The sequence below is a fragment of the Hemitrygon akajei genome, chromosome 17 (genome assembly GCF_048418815.1).
Source record: "Hemitrygon akajei chromosome 17, sHemAka1.3, whole genome shotgun sequence".
NCBI lineage: Eukaryota > Metazoa > Chordata > Chondrichthyes > Myliobatiformes > Dasyatidae > Hemitrygon > Hemitrygon akajei.
In genome coordinates, this window is record NC_133140.1 from 56,771,194 (window position 1) to 56,794,011 (window position 22,818).

Sequence of the window (22,818 nt, forward strand, 5' to 3'; positions counted from 1 at the left end):
ATAGTCTGGTCGTGAGAGCCCGAATGCTTTGGAGCCTTTTCCCAGACGGCAGGAGGGAGAAGAGATTGTATGAGGGTGCATGGGGACCTTCATAATGCTGTTTGCTTTGCGGTTGCGGCGTGTAGTGTAAATGTCCGTGGTGGCGGGAAGAGAGACCCCGATGATTTTCTCAGCTGACCTCACTATCCGCTGCAGGGTCTTGCGATCCGCGATGGTGCAATTTCCGAACCAGGCAGTGATGCAGCTGCTCAGGATGCTCTCAATACAACCTCTGTAGAATGTGATGAGGATGGGGGGTGGGAGATGGACTTTCCTCAGCCTTCGCAGAAAGTAGAGACGCTGCTGGGCTTTCTTTGCTATGGAGCTGGTGTTGAGGGACCAGATGAGATTCTCCACCAGGTGAACACCAAGAAATTTGGTGCTCTTTACGATCTCTACTGAGGAGCCGTCGATGTTCAACGGGGAGTGGTCGCTCCGTGCCGCCCTGAAGTCAACAACCATCTCTTTTGCTTTGTTCACATTCAGAGACAGGTTGTTGGCTCTGCACCAGTCTATTAGCCACTGCACCTCCTCTCTGTAAGCTGACTTGTCGTTCTTGCTGATGAGACCCACCACAGTGGTGTCATCGGCGAACTTGATGATGTGGTTCGAGCTGTGTGTTGCAGTACAGTCGTGGGTCAGCAGAGTGAACAGCAGTGGACTGAGCACGCAACCCTGGGGAGCCCCCGTGCTCGGTGTGATGGTGTTGGAGATGCTGCTCCCGATCCGGACTGACTGAGGTCTCCCAGTCAGGAAGTCTAGGATCCAGTTGCAGAGGGAAGTGTTCACGTCCAGTAGGCTCAGCTTTCCAATCAGTGACAGATCATCTGAGGGATGACTGTGTTGAATGCTGAACTGAAGTCTATGGACAGCATCTGACATATGTGTCTTTTTTGTCCAGGTGGGTTAGGGCCAGGTGGAGGGTGGTGGCAATGGCATCGTCTGATGAGCCTATGACAGGCTACAGAGAAGAAAAGGCATTTTCAGTGCATCCCAATTTATTTTACAGCTGATGAACTATTTCTGTAAGACAGTGCCTTAAATCATTAAATTATGTGGCAGCCAATTCATGCAAAATAAACACACACAATCAGTAGTAAACTAGAATATCAAAATCATCTACACATCAAAATCAGGTCAATTAATATTGGTGATAAGATAAAATAAGTTAAGATAAGATGAAACTTTATTTATCCCAAAGGAAATTATTGTTGCAAGATTGCTCTGACAGAAATATATACTTTAAAATATAAAATGTAAGCATTGAGGTACAAAAAAAAATATAAAATGTGCAAAATTCAGATGTGCAATGAAACCATACACTTATATGCTTAAGGAGGTGGAGTTGTAGAGTATTATAGCCACAGGGAGCAGGGATCTCCTGTGGCATTCAGTCGTGCATTTGGTGGATTCAGTCTGTCACAAAAAGTGTTCCTCTGTTTGTTCAGTATGTCATGGAGGAGTTGTCCATAATGCTCCATAGCTTCTGCAGCTTCTCCTCTCAGACACAACACCAGGGAATCTAGTTCCACCACTGGAACTGAACCAGCCTTCCTGATGAGCTTACCGGTCTTCTTGTCATCAGCTGCTCTCACCCTGCTGCCCCAGCAGACCACAGTGTAGAATTGAATGCTGGCTACCACTGAGTCGTAGAACATCTGCAGCATAGTACTGCAGACGTTGAATGACCAGAGCCTTCTCAGGAAGTACAGTTGACTCTGTCCCTTCTTGTACAGAGCCTCTGTATTTTTAGTCCAGTCCAGTTTATTGGCCAGTAAACTTATTGTCCAATATTAAGAGTTTTAGCAGAGTGGAAATGTGTTTTTGGCCCAACAAGTCCATGTTGGCCTTAACGAACCCATTTTCATTCATACTACTCTCTTCACATTCCCACCAACTCCCCCCAGATCCCACCTCCCACTGGAGCCAATTTACAGTGGCCAGTTAACCTGCCAGATTTTAGAATGTGGAAGGGAACCAGAGAATTCAAAACCCACTCCTCACTGAGAGAATGTGCAGATTCCACAAGGTCAACACCAGAGATTAGGATTGAACCTGGATCGCTTTTGATGAGAAACAATTATTGTAATCCCTGATTTTTGTGGATCTTGAGAAATGAGTTAAGTAGAAGATGCTGAATGCATGAATAAGAAGCAGTGCAACAAGTTATTAAAGTTACTCACAAACCTTTCTTTCCAATGTTTGACATTGCATGTCCAGTTTCTATCATTGAAATGGATGGCAGCCTCTTGTATTCACACAGAAGGGAATATATCCACTATTTATTGTTAAATGTTTTCTTACATTCAATTTTAATATGTAAGAAGAGGAGAAATATGCTAATATGTGGCCTGCTTAAGGGTTTTTGAGTGGTTTGAGATATGCTATGCCTGTAGGTTCTGTGACCTAGGGTAGCTGGCAAGTGTGAAACAAGCAGAAGTGGAATGAAGTGATTGATTCTGACTTATAAAGACATGAGAAACAGTGGAAAGACATCATTGACATCCAGAGAGATATGAAGGGATAGCTGCTCTGACCATCTGCTGATGATATTATTTTGTTCTTCCTCCGCTGAGAGAACATCTCAAGCCAGAAAAAAACCTCTTCCAACAGCTTCATGTGTTTTTCAGCTAAGTGGTCCCAACCTAAACTAGCTGTTTCTATTTAATTTTGTGACTGTCAGCCAAGAAGTTATTAAAACAAAAGTTAACTATTAAGAACAATAATAGAGATAATAGGTAATCCAGCCAGCAACTGGAAAACCCTCAAGTGAATCTGTGATAATGATGATGTTCTATAGTGGTTCCTTTAAATACCTCGAAATGAAATGACTGCTACGTAAGTGCGAGAACCACTGAAAATATTTGTACTGGGAATTTCCTCAAGGGTTCACCCAATCATTTACCCGGCTTTGTCACAATCCATCATTGTTATAAACACTACCTCGCCAACAACCTGTCAATTTTGTACTTCAATCATGCTTCAGTGAACTTAAGCCAGTCTTACCTTAATAATTCCCTGGCCCCTGTAAGTGTTTATTTCAGCAGTTGTATCATTTCAATGAAATTAAACAGGACTGCTCGTACTATTTTGATTTTCTTTTTCTCAATTATCTCTACCACCCTATCTTACAAAATTGAAGTCCTATTCTGCATTGTATTAGTATTATTAACAGTTTAGTGTCAAATGACTGTGTTCTAGTATATGTTTCACTGTAGGAGGAAATCTGAGCAGGAAATGAAACATAGAAGAGACAAAGAAAACCTACAGCACAATACAGGCCCTTCAGCCCACAAAGCTTTGCCAAACATGAACTACCTAAGGTTACCCATAGCCCTCTATTTTTCTAAGCTCCATGTATCCATCCAGGAATCTCTTAAAAGACCCTATTGTTTCCGCCTCCACAGCCGCCGCTGGCAGTCCATTCCACACACTCACCATTCTCTGCATAAAGAACTTACCCCTGACATCTCCTCTGTACCTTCTTCCAAGCACCTTAAAACTATGCCCTCGTGTGCTAGCCGATTCAGCCCTGGGGAAAAGCCTCTGACTATCCACATGATCAGTGCCTCTCATCATCTTGTACACCTCTAGAGTTACATAATCAGTTTTTCTCCTCGCTGGTTATCAGAATCAGGTTTATTATCACCGGCATATCTAATGAAATTTGTTAATTTAGCGGCAGCAGGACAATGAAATATATGATAACGTAGAAAAAAATAAGTAAATCAATTACAGTAAGCATATATAAATGTATCATGTATATATAAATGTATATAAATAGTCGGTGCGGGCAGTGGAGTGCGCAGGAGCAGAGTGCTGGGCTTTGGCTCAGCGGGCTTCGGCGCAAGAGGACTTCGACAAGAAGCCTGTTTTTCATTTATTCTGACTAATCTGGGATCAGGTAATGGGGGAGACGGTTAGAGCAGTGGTGTGCTCCGTATGCAGTATGTGGGAGATCAGGGTCAACACAGTTGTTCCTGATGACCACACCTGCAATAGGTGCATCCAGCTGCAGCTCCTATCAGACCGAGTTAGGGAATTGGAGCAGGAGCTGGATGAACTACGGATCATTCGGGAGGCAGAGGCAGAGATAGATAAGAGTTATCGGGAGGTAGTCACACCGAAAAGACAGGAGGTAGGCAAATGGGTGACAGTCAAGAGAGGCAGGGGGAGCAGACAGAGAGAGAAGAGCACCCCTGTGGCCGTTCCCATCAACAATAAGTATACCGTTTTGGATACTGTTGGTGGGGATGACCTACCAGGAACAAGCTGCAGTGGTCCTGTCTCTGGCACTGAGGTTGGACCCGCGACTAGGAAGGGGAGGAGGGAAGAGAAGAGAGCGGTATTGCTAGGGGATTCTATAGTCAGGGGGGCGGATAGGAGATTTTGTGGGGAAGATCGGGAGTCTCGGATAGTATGTTGCTTCCCTGGTGCCGGGGTCCGAGACATCTCAGATCGGGTGCAGGTTATTCTCGAGAGGGAGGGCAAGAATCCAGATGTTGTGGTCCATGTAGGGACCAATGACGTGGGTAGGATGAGTGAGGGGGTCCTGCGTAGGGAGTTCAGGGAGTTAGGTGCGAAGCTGAAGAGCAGGGCCCCCAGGGTAACAATCTCTGGATTGCTACCTGTGCCACGTGCGAGTGAGGCAAGGAACAGAAAGATTATAAAGATTAATACGTGGCTGAGAGGATGGTGCAGGAGGGAGGGCTTCAGGTTTGTAGATAATTGGGCTTTGTTCCAGGGAAGGTGGGATCTGTTCCGAAGGGACAGTTTACACCTGAACTGGAGCGGTACTAACATTCTTGCAGGGAAGTTTGCTAGTGCTTCTTGGGGGGGGTTTAAACTAAATTTGCAGGGGGCGGGGATCCAGAATGTGAGAGAGGATAGCGCGAGGAAGAATAAAGGACAGGTGGGGACTACACGGTTCCGGAATATTAAGTGTGTAGTTGAGGAAGGTGGGGCGGAACAAGTGATAAGGAGGACTCATGTACAGAGGGATGGTCTGACGGAACATGGAGTTAAATGTGTTGAAAGAATAAGTAAATTTAGGAAGAACAACAAAATTCTAAGGGCGTGTAGCCCGCTGGGAGTTCGGGGAGCTGGGTTAAGCACAATAGGCAGTGATTCAAACAGAGAGAGGAGAAATGGGTTAAAAATTCTATATCTGAATGCACGAAGTGTCAGAAATAAGGTGGATGAGCTTGAAGCTCAGGTGCGAATGGGTAACTATGATGTTGTTGGGATAACGGAGACATGGCTTCAGGGAGATCAGACCTGGGAAATGAATGTACAAGGGTATACGTACTATCGTAGGGACAGAAATGTGGGCAGAGGGGGTGGGGTGGCCCTGTTGGTGAGGAATGAGATTCAGTCCTTTACAAGGGGGGACATAGGGTCAGGAGAAGTAGAGTCTGTATGGATAGAACTGAGGAACAGTAAGGGCAAAAGGACCCAAATGGGTGTTGTCTACAGGCCACCAAACAGTAGCATGGATATTGGGTGCAAGTTGAATAGGGAGTTAACATTGGCATGTGGCAAAGGTAATGTCGCAGTAGGTATGGGGGATTTCAACATGTAGGTGAACTGGGAGAATCAGGTTGGTGCTGGACCACAGGATAGGGAGTTTGTAGAGTACCTACGGGATGCATTCTTGGAACAGCTTGTACGAGAGCCGACCAGGGACAAGACTATTCTGGATTTAGTGTTATGTAATGAACAGGATTTGATAAGCGATCTTGCAGTAAAGGAGCCATTAGGAGGTAGTGATCATAATATGATAAGTTTTTATCTGCAACTTGAGAAGGATAAGGGCAGCTCGGAGGTGTCAGTGTTGCAGTTGAACAGGGGAAACTATGGAGCCATGAGGGAGGAGCTGGCCAAAGTTGACTGGACGGATAGCCTAGCAGAAAAGACAGTGGAACAGCAATGGCAGGTATTCTTGGGAATAATGCACAAGGTGCAAATTCAGTTCATCCCCCAGAGAAGGAAGGATTCAAAGGGGAGAAAGGGGCCACAGTGGTTGACAAAGGAAGTCAGAGATTGCATAGCATTAAAAAAAAGGGAAGTATGACAGAGCTAAGGTGAGTGGGAGGACAGATGATTGGGAAGTTTTTAAGGAACAACAGATCTTAACTAAAAAGGCAATACGGGGAGAAAAAATGAGGTATGAATGCAAGCTAGCCAGGAATATAAAGGAAGATAGCAAAAACTTTTTTAGGTATGTGAAGAGAAAGAAGATAGTTAAGAACAATGTTGGGCCCTTGAAGAATGAATTGGGTGAAATTGTTATGGGAAACAGAGAAATGGCAGAAGAATTTAATGAGTACTTTAGATCTGTTTTCACTAAGGAAGACGCAAGCAATCTCCCAGATGTATGGATGGGCCAAGGACATAGGGTAACAGAGGAAATGAAACAGATTGACATTAGGAAGGAAACGGTGATGAGTAGACTGATGGGACTGAAGGCTGACAAATCCCCAGGTCCAGATGGTCTGCATCCTAGGGTACTAAAGGAGGTGGCCCTGGAAATTGCGGATGCATTGGTAATCATTTTCCAATGTTCCTTAGATTCAGGATCAGTTCCTGAGGATTGGAGAATGGCTAATGTTATCCCACTTTTTAAGAAAGGAGGGAGGGAGAAAACAGAGAACTATCAACCTGTCAGCCTGACATCGACGGTGGGGAAGATGCTAGAGTCCATTATTAAGGATGAAATAGTGGCATATCTAGATAGCAGTGATAGGATTGGGCCGAGCCAGCATGGATTTACCAAGGGTAAATCATGCTTGACTAATCTATTGGAGTTTTTCGAGAATGTAACCAGGAAGTTAGACAAGGGAGATCCAGTGGATGTAGTGTACCTCGATTTTCAGAAGGCATTTGATAAGGTCCCACATAGGAGATTGGTGGGTAAAATCAAAGCTCAGGGCATCGGGGGGAAGACATTGACATGGATAGAAAACTGGTTGGCAGATAGAAAGCAAAGGGTAGCGGTGAATGGGTGTTTCTCGGAATGGCAGGTGGTGACTAGTGGGGTGCCACAGGGTTCGGTATTGGGACCACAGCTGCTTACAATTTACGTCAACAATTTAGATGAAGGCATTGAGAATAACATCAGCAAATTTGCTGATGATACTAAGCTGGGTGGCACTGTGACATGTGATGAAGATGTTAGGAGAATTCAGGGTGACTTGGATAGGCTGAGTGAGTGGGCAGATACTTGGCAGATGACGTTTAATGTGAATAAGTGTGAGGTTATCCACTTTGGGAGTAAGAACAGGAAGGCAGATTATTATCTGAACGGTGTAGAGTTAGGTAAGGGAGAAATACAAAGAGATCTAGGAGTCCTTGTTCATCAGTCACTGAAGGTGAATGAGCAAGTGCAGCAGGCAGTGAAGAAGGCTAATGGAATGTTGGCCTTTATTACAAAGGGAATTGAGTACAAGAGCAAGGAAATCCTCTTGCATTTGTACAGAGCCCTGGTGAGACCACACCTGGAGTATTGTGTACAGTTTTGGTCTCCAGGGTTAAGGAAGGACATCCTGGCTGTAGAGGAAGTGCAGCGTAGATTCACGAGGTTAATTCCTGGGATGTCTGGACTGTCTTACGCAGAGAGGTTAGAGAGACTAGGCTTGTACACGCTGGAATTAAGGAGATTGAGAGGGGATCTGATTGAAACATATAAGATTATTAAGGGATTGGTCAAAATAGAGGCAGGAAATATGTTCCAGATGCTGGGAGAGTCCAGTACCAGAGGGCATGGTTTGAGAATAAGGGGTAGGTCATTTAGGACAGAGTTAAGGAAAAACTTCTTCTCCCAGAGAGTTGTGGGGGTCTGGAATGCACTGCCTCGGAAGGTAGTGGAGGCCAATTCTCTGGATGCTTTCAAGAAGGAGCTAGATAGGTATCTTATGGATAGGGGAATCAAGGGATATGGGGACAAGGTATTGATAGTAGTTGATCAGCCATGATCTCAAAATGGTGGTGCAGGCTCGAAGGGCCAAATGGTCTACTTCTGCACCTATTGTCTATTGTCTATTGTTAAAAATAACGCAAAACAGAAATGATATTTTTTAAAAGGGAGGTAGTGTTCTTGGGTTCAATGTTCATTCAGGAATCGGATGGCAGAGGGGAAGAAACTGTTCTTGAATCACTGAGTGTGTGCCTTCGGGCTTCTGTACCTCCTTCCTGATTTTAGTAGTAATGAGAAGAGGGCATGTCCTGGGTGTTAGGGTCCTTGATAATGGACACTGCCTTTCCGAGGCACTGCTCCTTGAAGGTGTCTTGGTTACTATAGAGGCTAGTACCCAGTGTTGACTAATTTTACAACATTCTTTAGCTTCTTTCAATCCTGTGCAGTAGCTTCCCCACCCCATACCACACAATGATAAAGAATATCAGAATACTCTGCACAGTACATCTGGAGAAGTTTTTGAGTGTTTTAAATGACAAACCAAATCTCCTCAAATTCCTAATGAATTATAGCCACTGTCTTGCCTTCTTTATTGCTGCATCAATATGTTGAGACCAGGTTAGATCTTCAGGGATCTTGACAGTCAGGGACTTGAAATTGGTCACTCTCTCTCCACTTCTGATCCCTCTATGAGGATTGGTTTGTGTTCCCTCGTCTTTCCCTTCCTGAAGTCCACAATCAGCTCTTTGGTCTTACTGATATTGAGTGTAAAGTTGTGGTTATGACACCACTCAACTAGCTGGTATATTTTGCTCCTGTATGCCATCTCATCTCCACCAGGGATTCTCCCAGCAATGATGACCTCTTGCATATGGCTTTATTTAATCTATTAAGCGTGTTTTGAAAAGATGGGCTTTTATCATACATTCTGACAACTCTATTAGGCATCCTCCTTTCATAGTGTTCTACCTACAATGGCAGCAGCCTGGGGTTCATAGGTCCAGTCGGAAACGCCAGCTTCCATCCAAACTTCTATATGGCTAGGATTTCCATGCCAATGCTGTGATATGGAGCTCAGCAACTGAGCCCGATCATCCTGGGATTCACAGACTGCCTCTGTGCCTTCGCTACTTCCAACCTATTGGGTGATGGGAGATCCTAATTATTTCATTGGGGAAATGGGATGCTGGATTAGCATGATAAGGAACTACATATTTTTAACAAATTATTTTACTTAAGTTTAATGCTTCTGAAGCACTTTAATTTTGTTTTTAAACACAAGATTTTATGCAGATGCTGGAAATCTTGAGCAACGTAAACAAAATGTTGGAACTCAGCAAGTCAGGCAGCATCTGTGGAGGGGAATAAACAACGTTTCGGACCAAGATGGTTCATCAGGCTTATTCCCTCTATAGATGCTGCCTGACTTGCTGAGTTCCAACAGCATTTTGTGCGTGCTAACTTTGTTTTATGCTTTTATATATCATTTACTTCAGATTTAGTAATTTCAGGTATGTGTGCAAATCAAAACATATAAAAGCTAACAAAATCCTTGATGGCTGTGTGAGCGGACAAAACTTTCACTCGTTTAGAACTTCTTTGCTATATTGTATCCATATTGATAACTTAACCTTCTGCCAAAACCTCTCGGGGTGTTCTGAACTCTGGGCTTTGATGTTAAGGGCTCGAGGTCAGTGAGATATTGTCACCAGCTGAAAGGTGTGACCAGCAAATGTAATTGCCCCTTTGCACCAGATGAGCACAGGATCCACAGCTGTGACCTCAACCAGCAAGATCTAGCTCATTATTTAAACTTTTATCAGGAATGTTGATGTACTTTCCATAAAATTCACTATTGGAGGGAGATTGAAAATCTGGCTGAGTGGTGTCACAGCAACCACCTCTCACTCAATGTCAGCAAGACCAAGGAGCTGATTATCAACTTCAGGAGGAGGAAAGCAGTTCTCATCAGGGAGTCAGAGATGGAGAGGGTTATCAGCTTTAAATTCCTTGGTGTTATCATTTCAGAGCATCAACCCTGGGTCCAGCATGCAAGTGCCATCATGAAGTAAGCACAGCAGCACCTTTACTTTCTGAGCAGCTTGCGAAGATTCGGAATGACACTTAAAACTTTGACAAACTTCTATAGATGTGTGGTGGAGACTATATTGACAGCCTGCATCACAGCCTGGTATGGAAACCCCGAAGCCCTTGAACTTAAAATACTTCAAAAAGTACTGAATATGGCCCAGCCAATCACAGCTAAAGCCTCCCCACCATTGAGCACATCTGCATAGACCACTGTCATGGGGAAGCATCATCCATCATCAAGGAGCCCCACTGGACAGGCTATAATCTCTTCTCACTGCTGCCATCAGAAAGAAGGTCCAGGTGCCTCAGGACCCATACCATCAGGTTCAGGAACAGTTGTCACCCCTCAACCATAATTCTCTTGAACCAAACAGGATAAATACACTTGCTTCATTGCTGAACTGTTGCCACAACCAAAGGACTCACTTTCAAGGATTCTTCATCTCATGTTCTCAATATTTGGGATGTAATGTTAAAATTGTACAAGGCATTGGTAAGGCCAAATCTGGAGTATTGCGTACAGTTCTGGTCACTGAATTATAGGAAAGATGTCAACAAAATAGAGAGAGTACAGAGGGGATTTACTAGAATGTTACCTGGGTTTCAGCAGCTAAGTTACAGAGAAAGGTTGAACAAGTTAGGCCTTTATTCTTTGGTGCGTAGAAGGTTGAGGGGGGATTTGATAGAAGTATTTAAAATTATGAGGGGGATAGATAGAGTTGACATGGATAGGCTTTTTCCATTGAGAGTAGGGGAGATTCAAACAAGAGGACATGAGAATTAAGGAGCAAAAGTTTAGGGGTAACACGAGGGGGAATTTCTTTACTCAGAGAGTGGTAGATGTGTAGAACGAGCTTCCAGTAGGAGTGGTAGAGGCAGGTTTGATTTTGTCATTTAAAAAAAATTGGATAGGTATGTGGACAGGAAAGGAATGGAGGATTAGGGGCTGAGTGCAGGTAGGTGGGACTAGGTGAGAGTAAGCATTCGGCACGGACCAGAAGGGCCGAGATGGCCTGTTTCCGTGCTGTAATTGTTATATGGTTATATTTATTGCTTATTTATTTATTATTATTATATTTTTCTATATGTATTTGCAGTTTGTTGTCTTTTGCACATTGATTGTTTGTCCATCCTGTTGGGCGCAGTCTTTCATTGATTCTATTGTGTTTCCTGTATTTACTGTAAATTCCCACAAAAGAATGAATCTCAGGTCGTATATGGTGACATACATGCACTTTGATAATAAATTTACTTTGAACTTTGGTTATAATAAGAATAGGTTAAAATAGGAATTTAGGAATAGGTTATTAGCAATTTATAATTTGATAAAGAAATTTGTGAAGTCAACTATATAATTGCAAAGCCTACTATGTTCTAGTCCAGTCACTTTTTTGTGTCGACTTCATCTAAAATGGTTGATGCACAGACAAACCATGGCATAGCACATATGCAGTGTGTTTTCTTAATATAATCCTTTCTCAATTTCAGTTCCCTATAAATGTTGCTCTTCAATTGAAGCCAAGTTCATGGATGAAATAACTAGGAGACTTGGCATTTACTACTTTATATTTGCATGAGCCAGAAGTTATAAAACTGTACTCAGGAGTTGGATCTTAACAATGTTTGTAAAGTCTGTTTGGCGTTTGATCCTCTCAGGCAGTGCCCTTCTGTGATTAATAATAACAGCAGTCAGCATGACTGGATTTATTAGAATATTCATCGAAAAGCAGTGAAATGCAATGAAAACACCTTCCCCCCCACCACCCAATCTATGGAAAATATTGCTCTTAACATGCCTAATTGAGGGACCAGAGATGAAATAGCCTCCATGGAAAGGAAAATCAGCCATCTTACATAATATGGAACCAGTACATAGCTATCAGTTTTCCCATGCAGAAAATTATAACCCCTGAGTATAGTTTGTAATGAGAGAATAAGAGAACAATCCCGTCCCCACTCCTCTAGCACCATGAATCACACATTCCAGTCCACATTAACTGTTGAAAAGGAGCAGATTGTTTCACTCATAGTACTTTAAATACTTCTTTTATCAGTGAAATAATGAATTGCATCATTTTTCCACAAGCACCACTGCTATCATTTAGATTGAAGTGATTATCATAAAAGCTTGATATCTTATTTTGATTTATTTTGGCATGTACTGAACAGATGCCACATCCAATGTATTCTTATTATACAATTCTACTCACATATCTTAGACATCTTTGGGCTCACACAGAGATCCCAGCACAATATGTACTCACTTTACAATTCCTATTGTCACTTATTTGCTATAATTCTCACAAAATCTCTCTTGACTTGGACAATACTTTTTGTTTATATCAAATTATCACTTTTGACTTATTATAAAAGTGAAACATTGAATAACCCATATTTAAATGACTTTCCATGACTAAACAAAACAAATAATGAAATATATTGATTCCAGATTTTAATGAAGTAAAAAAGATTCTCAAGCTTACTATTAGTAAGAAATTCTGATTTTTTTAAAGTTTAATTTTAAAAGATTCCACAATTAGAAGGCAATCAAAGTTGACTGATTTTATATGCATCATGATTAGTTTAGTGGGAAAGACTGATTTTCAGCATCATGCTTCATAAACTAACACAAAACTGATTTGCACTGGATTTAACTCACACTAAAAGTGCTTGATATTTGCAACACACACAAAATGCTGGAGGAACTCAGCAGGCCACGTAGCATCTATGAAAAAAAGTACAGTCAGTGTTTGGGGCTGAGACCCTTCAGCAGTTTGGCATATTTAAGTTGTGTACAAAAGTTAAATAACTAAGTGGGTTGTATATATTTTGTTTATTAACTTATTGTTTATACGTAATCAGAAATTCTCTACTTAAAGAGCAAAACAAATACTAATTTGGTGAACAGGCATGATAGAGGGGGGATTATTAGGGCAGGAGTTTCTAGGAGTAATTTGGAAAATGCAGCATCATTTCATCCCAAACAATAGGAACCATTCTAAAGGGAGGATGAGGCAACTGTGGCTGACAAGGGAAGTCAATGACAGCATAAAAGCAAAGGAGAGGGCATACTAGCGTCTTGCTGAAGGGTATCAGCCTGAAACATCAACTTTACTTTTTTCTATAGATGCTACCTGGCCTGCTGAGATCCTCCAGCATTTTGAGAGTCAATGAATGTAGTCTATTTAGATTTTTAAAAGGCCTTTGACAAGGTGCAGCACATGAGGCTGCTGAGCAAGATAGGAGCCTGTGGTGTTACAGGGAAGGTACTAACTTGGATAGAAGATTAGTTAACATGCAGAAGGCAAAGATTGGGACCTTCTCTGGTTAGCTGGCTAGTGTGTTCTACCGGGGTCAGTGTTGGGTCCACTACTTTCAAAGTTATATGTAAATGGCCTGGATGACAGAGTTGATGACTTTGTGGCCAAGTTTGCAGATGATACAAAGATAGGTGAAGGTGCAGGTAGTGTTAGGCAAGCAAAGGTCTGCAGAAGGACTTAAACAGATTGGGAGAATGGGCAAAGAAATGGCAGATGGAATACAGTGTAGGGAAGTCTATGGTCATTCACTTAAGCAGAAGGAATAAAGGTGTAGATTATTTTCTAAATAGGGGGAAAATACTAAAATCAGGTACTAAAATACTAAAAAGGATTTGGGAGTCCTGGTGCAGGATTTCCCATAGGTTAACTTGCAGGTGGGCCAGTAGGAAGGAAGCTAAATGCAAGGTTAGCATTCATTTCGAGAAGACTAGAATATAAAAGCAAGGCTTTACCACTAGAGCTTGGAAGAATGAAGGAGGATCTCATTGAAAAATAGCAAATATTGAAAGCCCTATCTAGTGTAGATGTGGAGAGGATACTTGGATACTTTCAGTAGTGGAAGAGTCTATGACCAGAGGGCATAGCCTCAGAAAAGAAGGACTTACCTTTCAAACAGAGATGAGGAGGAATTTCAAACAACACACACAAAATGCTGGTGGAACACAGCAGGCCAGGCAGCATCTATAAGGAGAAGCACTGTCGACGTTTCGGGCCGAGACCCTTCGTCAGGACTAACTGAAAGGAAAGATAGTAAGAGATTTTAAAGTAGTGGGGGGAGTGGGAAATGCGAAATGATAGGAGAAGACCGGAGGGGGTGGGGTGAAGCTAAGAGCTGGAAAGGTGATTGGCGAAAGTGATACAGAGCTGGAGAAGGGAAAGGATCATGGGGCAGGAAGCCTCGGGAGAAAGGGGGAGGGGAAGCACCAGAGGGAGATGGAGAACAGGCAAACAACTAAATATGTCAGGGATGGGGTAAGAAGGGGAGGAGGGGCATCAACAGAAGTTAGAGAAGTCGATGTTCATGCCATCAGGTTGGAGGCTACCCAGCCAGTATATAAGGTGTTGTTTCTCCAACCTGAGTTTGGATTCATTTTGACAGTTGAGGAGGCCATGGATAGACATATCAGAATGGGAATGGGGCGTGGAATTAAAATGTGTGGCCACTGGGAGATCCTGCTTTCTCTGGTGGACCGAGTGTAGGTGTTCAGCGAAACAGTCTCCCAGTCTGCGTCGGGTCTCACCAATATATAAAAGGCCACACCGGGAGCACCGGACGCAGTATACCACACCAGCTGACTCACAGGTGAAGTGTCGCCTCACCTGGAAGGACTGTCTGGGGCCCTGAATGGTGGTGAGGGAGGAAGTGTAAAGGCAGGTGTAGCACTTGTTCTGCTTACAAGGATAAGTGCCAGGAGGGAGATCAGTGGGAAGGGATGGGGAGGGACAAGTGGACAAGGGAGTCGCATAGGGAGCAATCCCTGCAGAAAGCAGAAAGGGGGGGGAGGGAAAGATGTGCTTGGTAGTAAGATCCCGTTGGAGGTGGCGGAAGTTACAGACAATTATACGTTGGACCTAGAGGCTGGTGGGGTGGTAGGTGAGGACAAGGGGAACCCTATCCAGAGTGGGGTGGCGGGCGGATGGGGTGAGGGCAGATGTGCGGGAAATGGGAGAGATGTTTTTGAAAGCAGAGTTGATGGTGGAAGAAGGGAAGCCCCTTTGTTTAAAAAAGGAAGACATCTCCTTCGTCCTGGAATGAAAAGCCTCATCCTGAGAGCAGATGCGGCGGAGACGGAGGAATTGTGAGAAGGGGATAGCATTTTTGCAGGAGACAGGGTGGGAAGAGGAATAGTCCAGGTAGCTGTGAGAGTCTGTAGGCTTATAGTAGATATCAGTAGATAAGCCATCTCCAGAGAAGGAGACAGAAAGATCAAGAAAGGGGAGGGAGGTGTCGGAAATGGACCAGGTAAATTTGAGGACAGGGTGAAAGTTGGAGGCAAAGTTAATGAAGTCGACGAGCTCAGCATGCGTGCAGGAGGCAGCGCCAATGCAGTCATTGATGTAGCGAAGGGAAAAGAGTGGGACGGATACCTGTATAGACTTGGAACATGGACTGTTCCACAAAGCCAACAAAAAGGCAGGCATAACTGGGACCCATACGGGTGCCCATGGCTACACCCTTGGTTTGGAGGAAGTGGGAGGAGCCAAAGGAAAAATTATTGAAGTAAGAACTAATTCCGCGAGACGGAGGAGAGTGGTGGTAGTGGGGAATTGGTTAAGTCTGGAATCCAAAAAGAAGCGAAGAGCTTCGAGACCAACCGAGTGGGGGATGGAGATATATAGGGATTGGACGTCCATGGTGAAAATAAGGCGGTGGGGGCCAAGGAACTTAAAATCATTGAAAAAATTCAAAGCTTGAGAAGTGTCACGAACATAGGTGGGAAGAGATTGAACAAGGGGGGGATAAGAAAGTGTCAAGGTATGCAGAAATGAGTTCGGTGGGGCAGGAGCAAGCTGAGACAATAGGTCTACCTGGACAGGCAGGTTTGTGGATCTTGGGTAGGAGGTAGAAACGGGAAGTGTGAGGTGTGGGAACTATGAGTTTGGTGGCAGTGGATGGGAAATCCCCAGAGCTGATAAGGTTGGTGATGGTATAGGAGACAATGGCCGGGTGCTCCTTAGTGGGGTCATGATCAAGGGGTAAATAAGAGGAGGTATCAGAGAGTTGTCGTTGTGCTTCGGCCAGGTAGCGGTCAGTATGCCAGACAACAACAGCTCCCCCCTTATCAGCAGGTTTTATAGTGAGGTTGGGATTGGAGGAATTTCTTTTTTTTTTTTGTAATTTTTTTTATTGACGTTCATCATCAAACAAACTTTTCCATAAGATGTATTTCAGACATTGTACATATATATCATATAATCATATATATCACAAAGTCTCCACAAAGTATTTATCTGGGGTATACACTTATAGAAAAGAGTGGAAAGAAAAAATAAGCAAAAGGAAAGAACTATGTACAAGTAGGGAGTGATTTTTTTTTACAACAGATTCATTGATTTGTGAGAATAAAATCAGGCCTATGAGGCATTATGTAGTTAAACCATTTTTCCCAGTATGAATCAAATTGTTCCAGCTTATGGTTAACAGATGCTGTTATGTTCTCCATTTTGTAAATGTCCATTGTAATTTCCATCCATGTATTTAAAGTTGAGCTCTCCTGTGATAACCATTTCCTAGTAAGAGTCTTTTTACCAGCCACCAACAGTATATTCATTAAATATTTATTTCTTTTCAACCATTCTTGAGGTATATATCCAAAATATATGGTCTTACTCTCTAAGGGTATTTCACATTTAAAAATGTCTTGTATTGTGTATCCCCCCTCCAATAGTTTTTCATGACAGGGCAGTCCCAAAAAATATGATAATGATTTGCATTTTGATTTCCACAATTTCTCCAGCAAACAGGGAAGTTACTATCATAATGGGATTTCTGAGAGGGTGTAATAAAATATCTTATCAAGTTTTTCCATCCAAACTCCCTCCATTTCTGTGAACTGGTACACTTCCATTGATATCTCCATATTGTTGTCCATTCTTCCTCAGATATAATTATCCCTCCTTCCTTCTCCCATTTTGTTTTAATGTATGAAGTGGAATGTGTTTTAAGATTTGACAACCCCTTATACATGCTTGAAATGATTCTACTACCATTATCTGAATTATATGCTTTTCTAAAGAGCTCTATCAAGCATGTATTTGCCTTGGTTACATTTTTAAATGTCTTATTAACATATTGTCACATCTGTAAATACCAATAAAAATCTTGTTTTTCTAATAAGGAGGAATTTCTTTAGGTAGAGTGTGGTGAATCTGTGGAGGCCAAGTAATCAGGTATATTTAAAGCAGAGGTTGATAGGTTCTTGATTGGTAAAGGAAAATAAATCAGCCGTGATCAAATGGAAGAGCATCTTGATGGGCCAAAAGGCTTAATTCTGCTCCTAGTCTTATTAAACCCCACTGAAAATGAAGCTGACCATTTTTCGCGACTTTTAGTGTCACTTTGGAATTCAACTGATTGCTTATATAGGGCATGTTTGCACATATTACGTGATTTCTGGGCTATTGTGCATGAAATTAGTAGTTCTGTCTGGGAGTAGTTGGGTTTGAGCATTCTCTAAATTGGGACTATTGAGTCTATCACTTAAATTGGCCCTACTAAGATGCATTCAATGTTTAACCTTTATCCTTTGGTTACTTCTCCCCATTCCCCTACTGCCATCTACCTGTCTCTTGCCCTAGGAACTTACTGACCATTCCCCACATCATATCTCTATCCCATTTTCATCTAGCCAATCCCATTTTCCCAGTCCCTCTCAGTCCCAAACTTTGCCCCACCACCATCTGCACAGGATCATCAATTCCTGCCAATTCTCCAATACGTTGATCATCAGTAGAAGCCTAAATCATCATTCTGCTAGGCTTGAAAGCTCCATTAAGTCTTGACCCAGCCTGGTCCAAGGCTACATTTGGGCTAAGGGCCACTGATACTTGCTGCCCCCAACTCATTCTGATGTACTCAAATTTCTCTCTGGTACATAGCTTTCATAATAAGCTACAAGCTCATTCTCAACTTTGGCACACAACTGAAACAGTGAATTTGCACTACACAGCAGCCATGTGGTGTACCCATTGGCATGACTTTCTAAGCAATGGGTGTTTTAACAAACAAATTAATGTCCATAAGTTATTTTTACTTCCAAGAGAATTTCGACCAAAGGACCTGAGATGCCTCTGTTGATTGCTTCTTTGACAGGACAATCCAAAAGGTGACCTAATTTCCTTATAACCTGGTTTCGTTCTGCATTACAATATTTATCCAGCTTTCCTTTAGAAGGAAAAGTTGTCTCTGTCCCAATTACTTTCTGGGGTATTTGATTCCATACTCCAACAATCCTCCAGGCAAAGTAATTAAACTCCAATGGTCTTATTAGTTTAACTGATTGCTTTCAATTGAACAGCTCCTTGATAACTCCTCAACAGAGAAATTAGTCTTTTTGTTAAATCTGTCAAAAATCATGATTTATAACATCTATTAAGCCTCCCTTTGGCCTCCTCTAATCCTTAGAAAATAGTGCTAACATGTTTTTTTTTATGCTGTTGTGTTTCATTCATAAGCTGAGATGTCATGAAGCAGCCCTGAATACGCTGTCAGGAGCATGTAAAGGATTTCGTAGCAGGGATGGTGAAGGATGACATGGAAAGTTTTTGGTCAAGGACAATAATTGGTGTTGATGGTGTTTTTATCCTATCAACATTAACATATGAAAATAAGCTCATTGCTGTGGTAGGTTTCTCTGCAAACATTACTATATAATTCTGGATTGCTCTGAGACAGTGAAAGGTAGTATTTTAGATACATTTTCTTTGATTTCCCTTTCCGCAGTATTATCCTGACGCTTTTGTGCTGGAGGTTAATTTTTTATATTAATCCAGTGCATATGGAAGATTAAATATTGCCCAGATGTATTACTGCTTTATTTTTATGGTACATGATAGGATTTACAAGATTCAATGTCATTGGCCTTTTTTGCCTTTGAGCATTTTCTCCCTAAACTTGCATGCTTTATCTACCTGAACACATACCTTCAGCATGCAAGGAAAGGCAGATAACAGTACAAAGGAAAATACCTAACAGGTTCAGTTGTACATGACAGATACCTTTAATGCTTTGCACCTTAAGGTGTTCTTTAATAAATATTGATTGGATTTGTCTATTTTTAGGTGACTGAACGGAGTAAGAATACAGGATATCACCAGGACCCGCAGATATGTCAAGGTCAGAGAAAAATGAAGTATACTTATTTGCATTAAATGTACTGAACACCACATAATTCAAGATAAAGTACTTTTAGTCGAAAGAAAAGTGGAATAATTATTTTAGAATATATTTGTTCCTTATAATATTGAATAGCTTTCCTATGACAGCTGCATGACTAAAATGCTTTTACTGGTAATTTGTAATATTTCCATTATTTTTACCTAGATGCTGTATTCACTGAAATAGCGGGAAAAGAATGCTGGAAATACTCAACAAGCTGGGCCAGTTCTGTGGAGAGAGAAACAGAATTAATGCTTCAGATCAATAATTTTATTTTGTTTTAACCCCTCAAGTTGTTTCCCCTATGTGCTCTGTTTCTCACTGTACTGGTGCTGCCTGACCTTCTGAGTATTTCCAAAATTTTAAAATATTTGCCATTGAAAGATTTCCAGTGTTGATTTTGGTGTTTTATTGTATTCTAGTAAGATTATGTTAATACATCATGTCTGGGACTCAGGTGGTGCTGCACTTTTCCATGTCATTCCCATTGATAACTTAACATATTATAAATTAATTAGATATCACGCAGCCTTATAATAAATGCTGTTATCAAGTAAGTTACACTGTGAATGGGAAGGGAGCAATGTAAAGCATTACTTTTGTGTCAGATGCAGAATGATTGGGATTCCTGATGCATCAAGGATCAGAGGTTACAGTTTAGATGGCTTTTCATTTACAAAGTCGATAAAAATTCATAGGAAAGCAATGACATTTTAATAACCCCTTAGACTTTTCATTCCATATTACATTTGTGTTTATTTGTGTAAATAGGGTTTCTATTACCTTCCAATAAAGTTACTGAAAAAGCTTAGTAGATGACCCACAGAAATTTAAAATGTTTGAATCTCTGGAGAAAAGGGAAGTTGACCTGGCACTAATCTTGAGACAAGTTGCTAACTTAAATATATTTCATATTTTACAAAATTCAATAATACCACTTGCAAAACATCTGAATGACTCAATCTGCCATTACAAACGAAACATCGACAAATTATTCATTGCTACTGAACTTTTCCCAATTAATAAAGAAGCACAAGAATTAACATTTAGTGATCTCCCTTTTAAAGTAGTTCATAATGAATTTACTTATCTTGGGATTACAGTTACAAGGAAGTTTAAAGATCTCTTTCGTGAAAATTTTGCCAATCTTTCATATACTATTAAACAGAGTCTGTTACAATGGTCACCTCTTTCTATGTCTTTGGTAGGTTGTATTAATGTTGTTAAAATGTATGTTCTCCCTAAACTTTTATATTTATTTCAATCAATCCCAATTTTCATTCCTAAATCTTTTTTTGATTCCTTAGACTCTATTATTTTGTCATATCTGTGGAAGAATAAGCGCTCTAGAATTAATAAAGCTTATCTCCAAAAATCTAAAAAAGAGGGTGGCATGGCTTTACCTAACTTTCGTTTACATTATTGGGCAGCCAATATACGCTGTGCTACCTTTTGGTCCTTTTTCCATGGCCAACCCGAGTGCCCTAATTGGGTGGCAATGGAGTTGAGCTCCACTAAAGAATTATCTATCTCTGCACTTCTTGGCTCTGCACTCCCTAGTAGTTTGTCCAGATTAATAGTTAATCCTCTTGTTAGACACACTTTGCGTATATGGGCTCAGTTTAGGAAATTTTATGGTTTCCATGGTTTTTCCCTTTCTAGCCCTATTTTACATAATCACCTTTTTCTACCTACTACGTATGACTCAGCATTCCATGATTGGTATAGGAAGGGCATTAGACATTTTGAAGATCTTTTTATTGATAATCGCTTCGCTTCTTTTCAACAGCTCTCTGCTAAGTTCAATCTGCCCAATGCTCATTTTTTTAGATATCTCCAAATTAGACACTTTATTACTCCTTTAATTCCTAACTTCCCTGAAATGCCTGAGAAAAATGTTATGGACATATTTCTTTCTATTAATCCACTAGGTAAAGGTTTAATATCATTTATTCATGATAAATTAGCAGCCTTATGATGTGCCCCTGTCGATAAAATTAAAATGGCATGGGAGCACGATCTAAATACCTCCCTATCTGATGAGACTTGGGACTCGATTCTCAAATCGGTTAATTCAACCTCTCTTTGTGCTCGCCATTGCCTTTTACAGTTTAAGATTGTTCATAGAGCCTATATGTCTAAATCTAAATTATCTCAATTTTACCCTAACATCAGTCCACTTTGTGATAAATGTAAAAGGGGCGAGGCCTCTCTCATTCATATGTACTGGTTTTGTCCTACCTTGGAGAAATTTTGGAAAGATGTCTTCATAATGTTATCGTATATTCTGAATCACCACCTAGAATCTAACCCTTTAATTGCTTTGTTCGGTTTCTGGGGCGAGACAGATTTACGTCTGAGTTCGACTAAGTGTCGAATATTATCTTTTGCCTCTCTCCTGGCTAGACGTTTAATCCTCCTTAGATGGAGAGATGTTGCCCCGCCCACGCATGCTCAATGGCTTAACGATATTATGGCCTGCTTAGACCTTGAAAAAATTCATTATTCAGTTCTTAATTCGGATTTAAAGTTCCATAAGGTCTGGGGACCTTTCATTGAGTACTTTCATAACCTTCCTCTTAACTAAGGTTTTTTTTCGGTCCCTTGCTTTCAGCTCCTTTTTTTGTTGGTAGTAGGCATTAATATCTTCTGTTGCTAAGTGTATTTACAGTTTTGGGGGTTTGATTGTCCTGATTTATATTCCCTATACTGTGTTGTGGTTGGTCTGGAGTTTTTTTTGTTGCGGGGCTTGGGGAGGATACTAATTTTACATGTCCTCAATTTGGGTGCTTTCTCAATTATCTTTCTTTGTATCATATTATTATTGTATGTTTATTTTTGCACTGTATCAAAGTTCTTCATTTCGATCTGGGGTTTTTTTATCTGTAGCTATGTAGAAAATGTATAAAAAAACTAATTTTAAAAAAAAAATTATTCATTGCTACTAAGTGAAAAGGGGAAGCTTATCCTGTGTTGATGCCAAGAAGCAGGTTTGTCGTGTAGCTTATAAAATTTGAGAAGGCAAAGACACCAAGCCTACTATCTAACTTGCAGAAAAACAAATATTTCACTTACATATTCTGTGTAATGCAGAAAGGCAAATGCAATGTTAGCATTCTTTTCAAGGGGACTAGAACATAAAAGCAAGGATGTTATGTTGAGACTTTATAAAGCACTGGTGAGGCCTCACTTGGAGTATTGTGAGCAGCTTTGGACCATTTATATTAGAAAGGACACTCGAAAACTGGAGAAAGTTCAAAGCAGGTTCACGAAAATGATTCCAGGATTGAATGGTTTGTCATATGAAGGGCATTTCATGGCTCTGGGCCTGAATTCACTAGAATTCATAAGAATGAGAGGTGACCTAATTAAAACATATCCAATAGTGAAAGGCCTTGATAGATTAGTTGTGGAGAAGATGTTTCCTATGGTGGGAGCGTCTAACACCAGAGGACACAGCTTCAGACTAGAGGGGCATCCTTTTAGAATGAAGATGAGAAGGAATTTATTTAGCCAGAGAGTAGTGAATCTGTGGAATTCGTTACCACAGGCCAAGTCTTTATGTACATTTAAGG

The 22,818-nt window shown here is 41.3% G+C and overlaps 1 protein-coding gene across 15 annotated transcripts in view; it reads left to right on the forward strand.

Annotated features, from left to right (window-relative positions):
- Positions 1-22,818, forward strand: part of znf469 (zinc finger protein 469) — a 465,067-nt gene that overhangs the window by 381,473 nt on the left and 60,776 nt on the right. For 14 of the 15 annotated variants that reach the window (XM_073070180.1, XM_073070183.1, XM_073070187.1 and 11 more), the window contains one exon: positions 19,147-19,201. The gene's annotated coding sequence lies outside the window, so the exon portion shown is untranslated. Of the gene's footprint in view, positions 1-10,408; positions 10,539-19,146; positions 19,202-22,818 lie in introns of those variants that run through there. The other variant, XM_073070193.1, reaches the window with a different exon arrangement.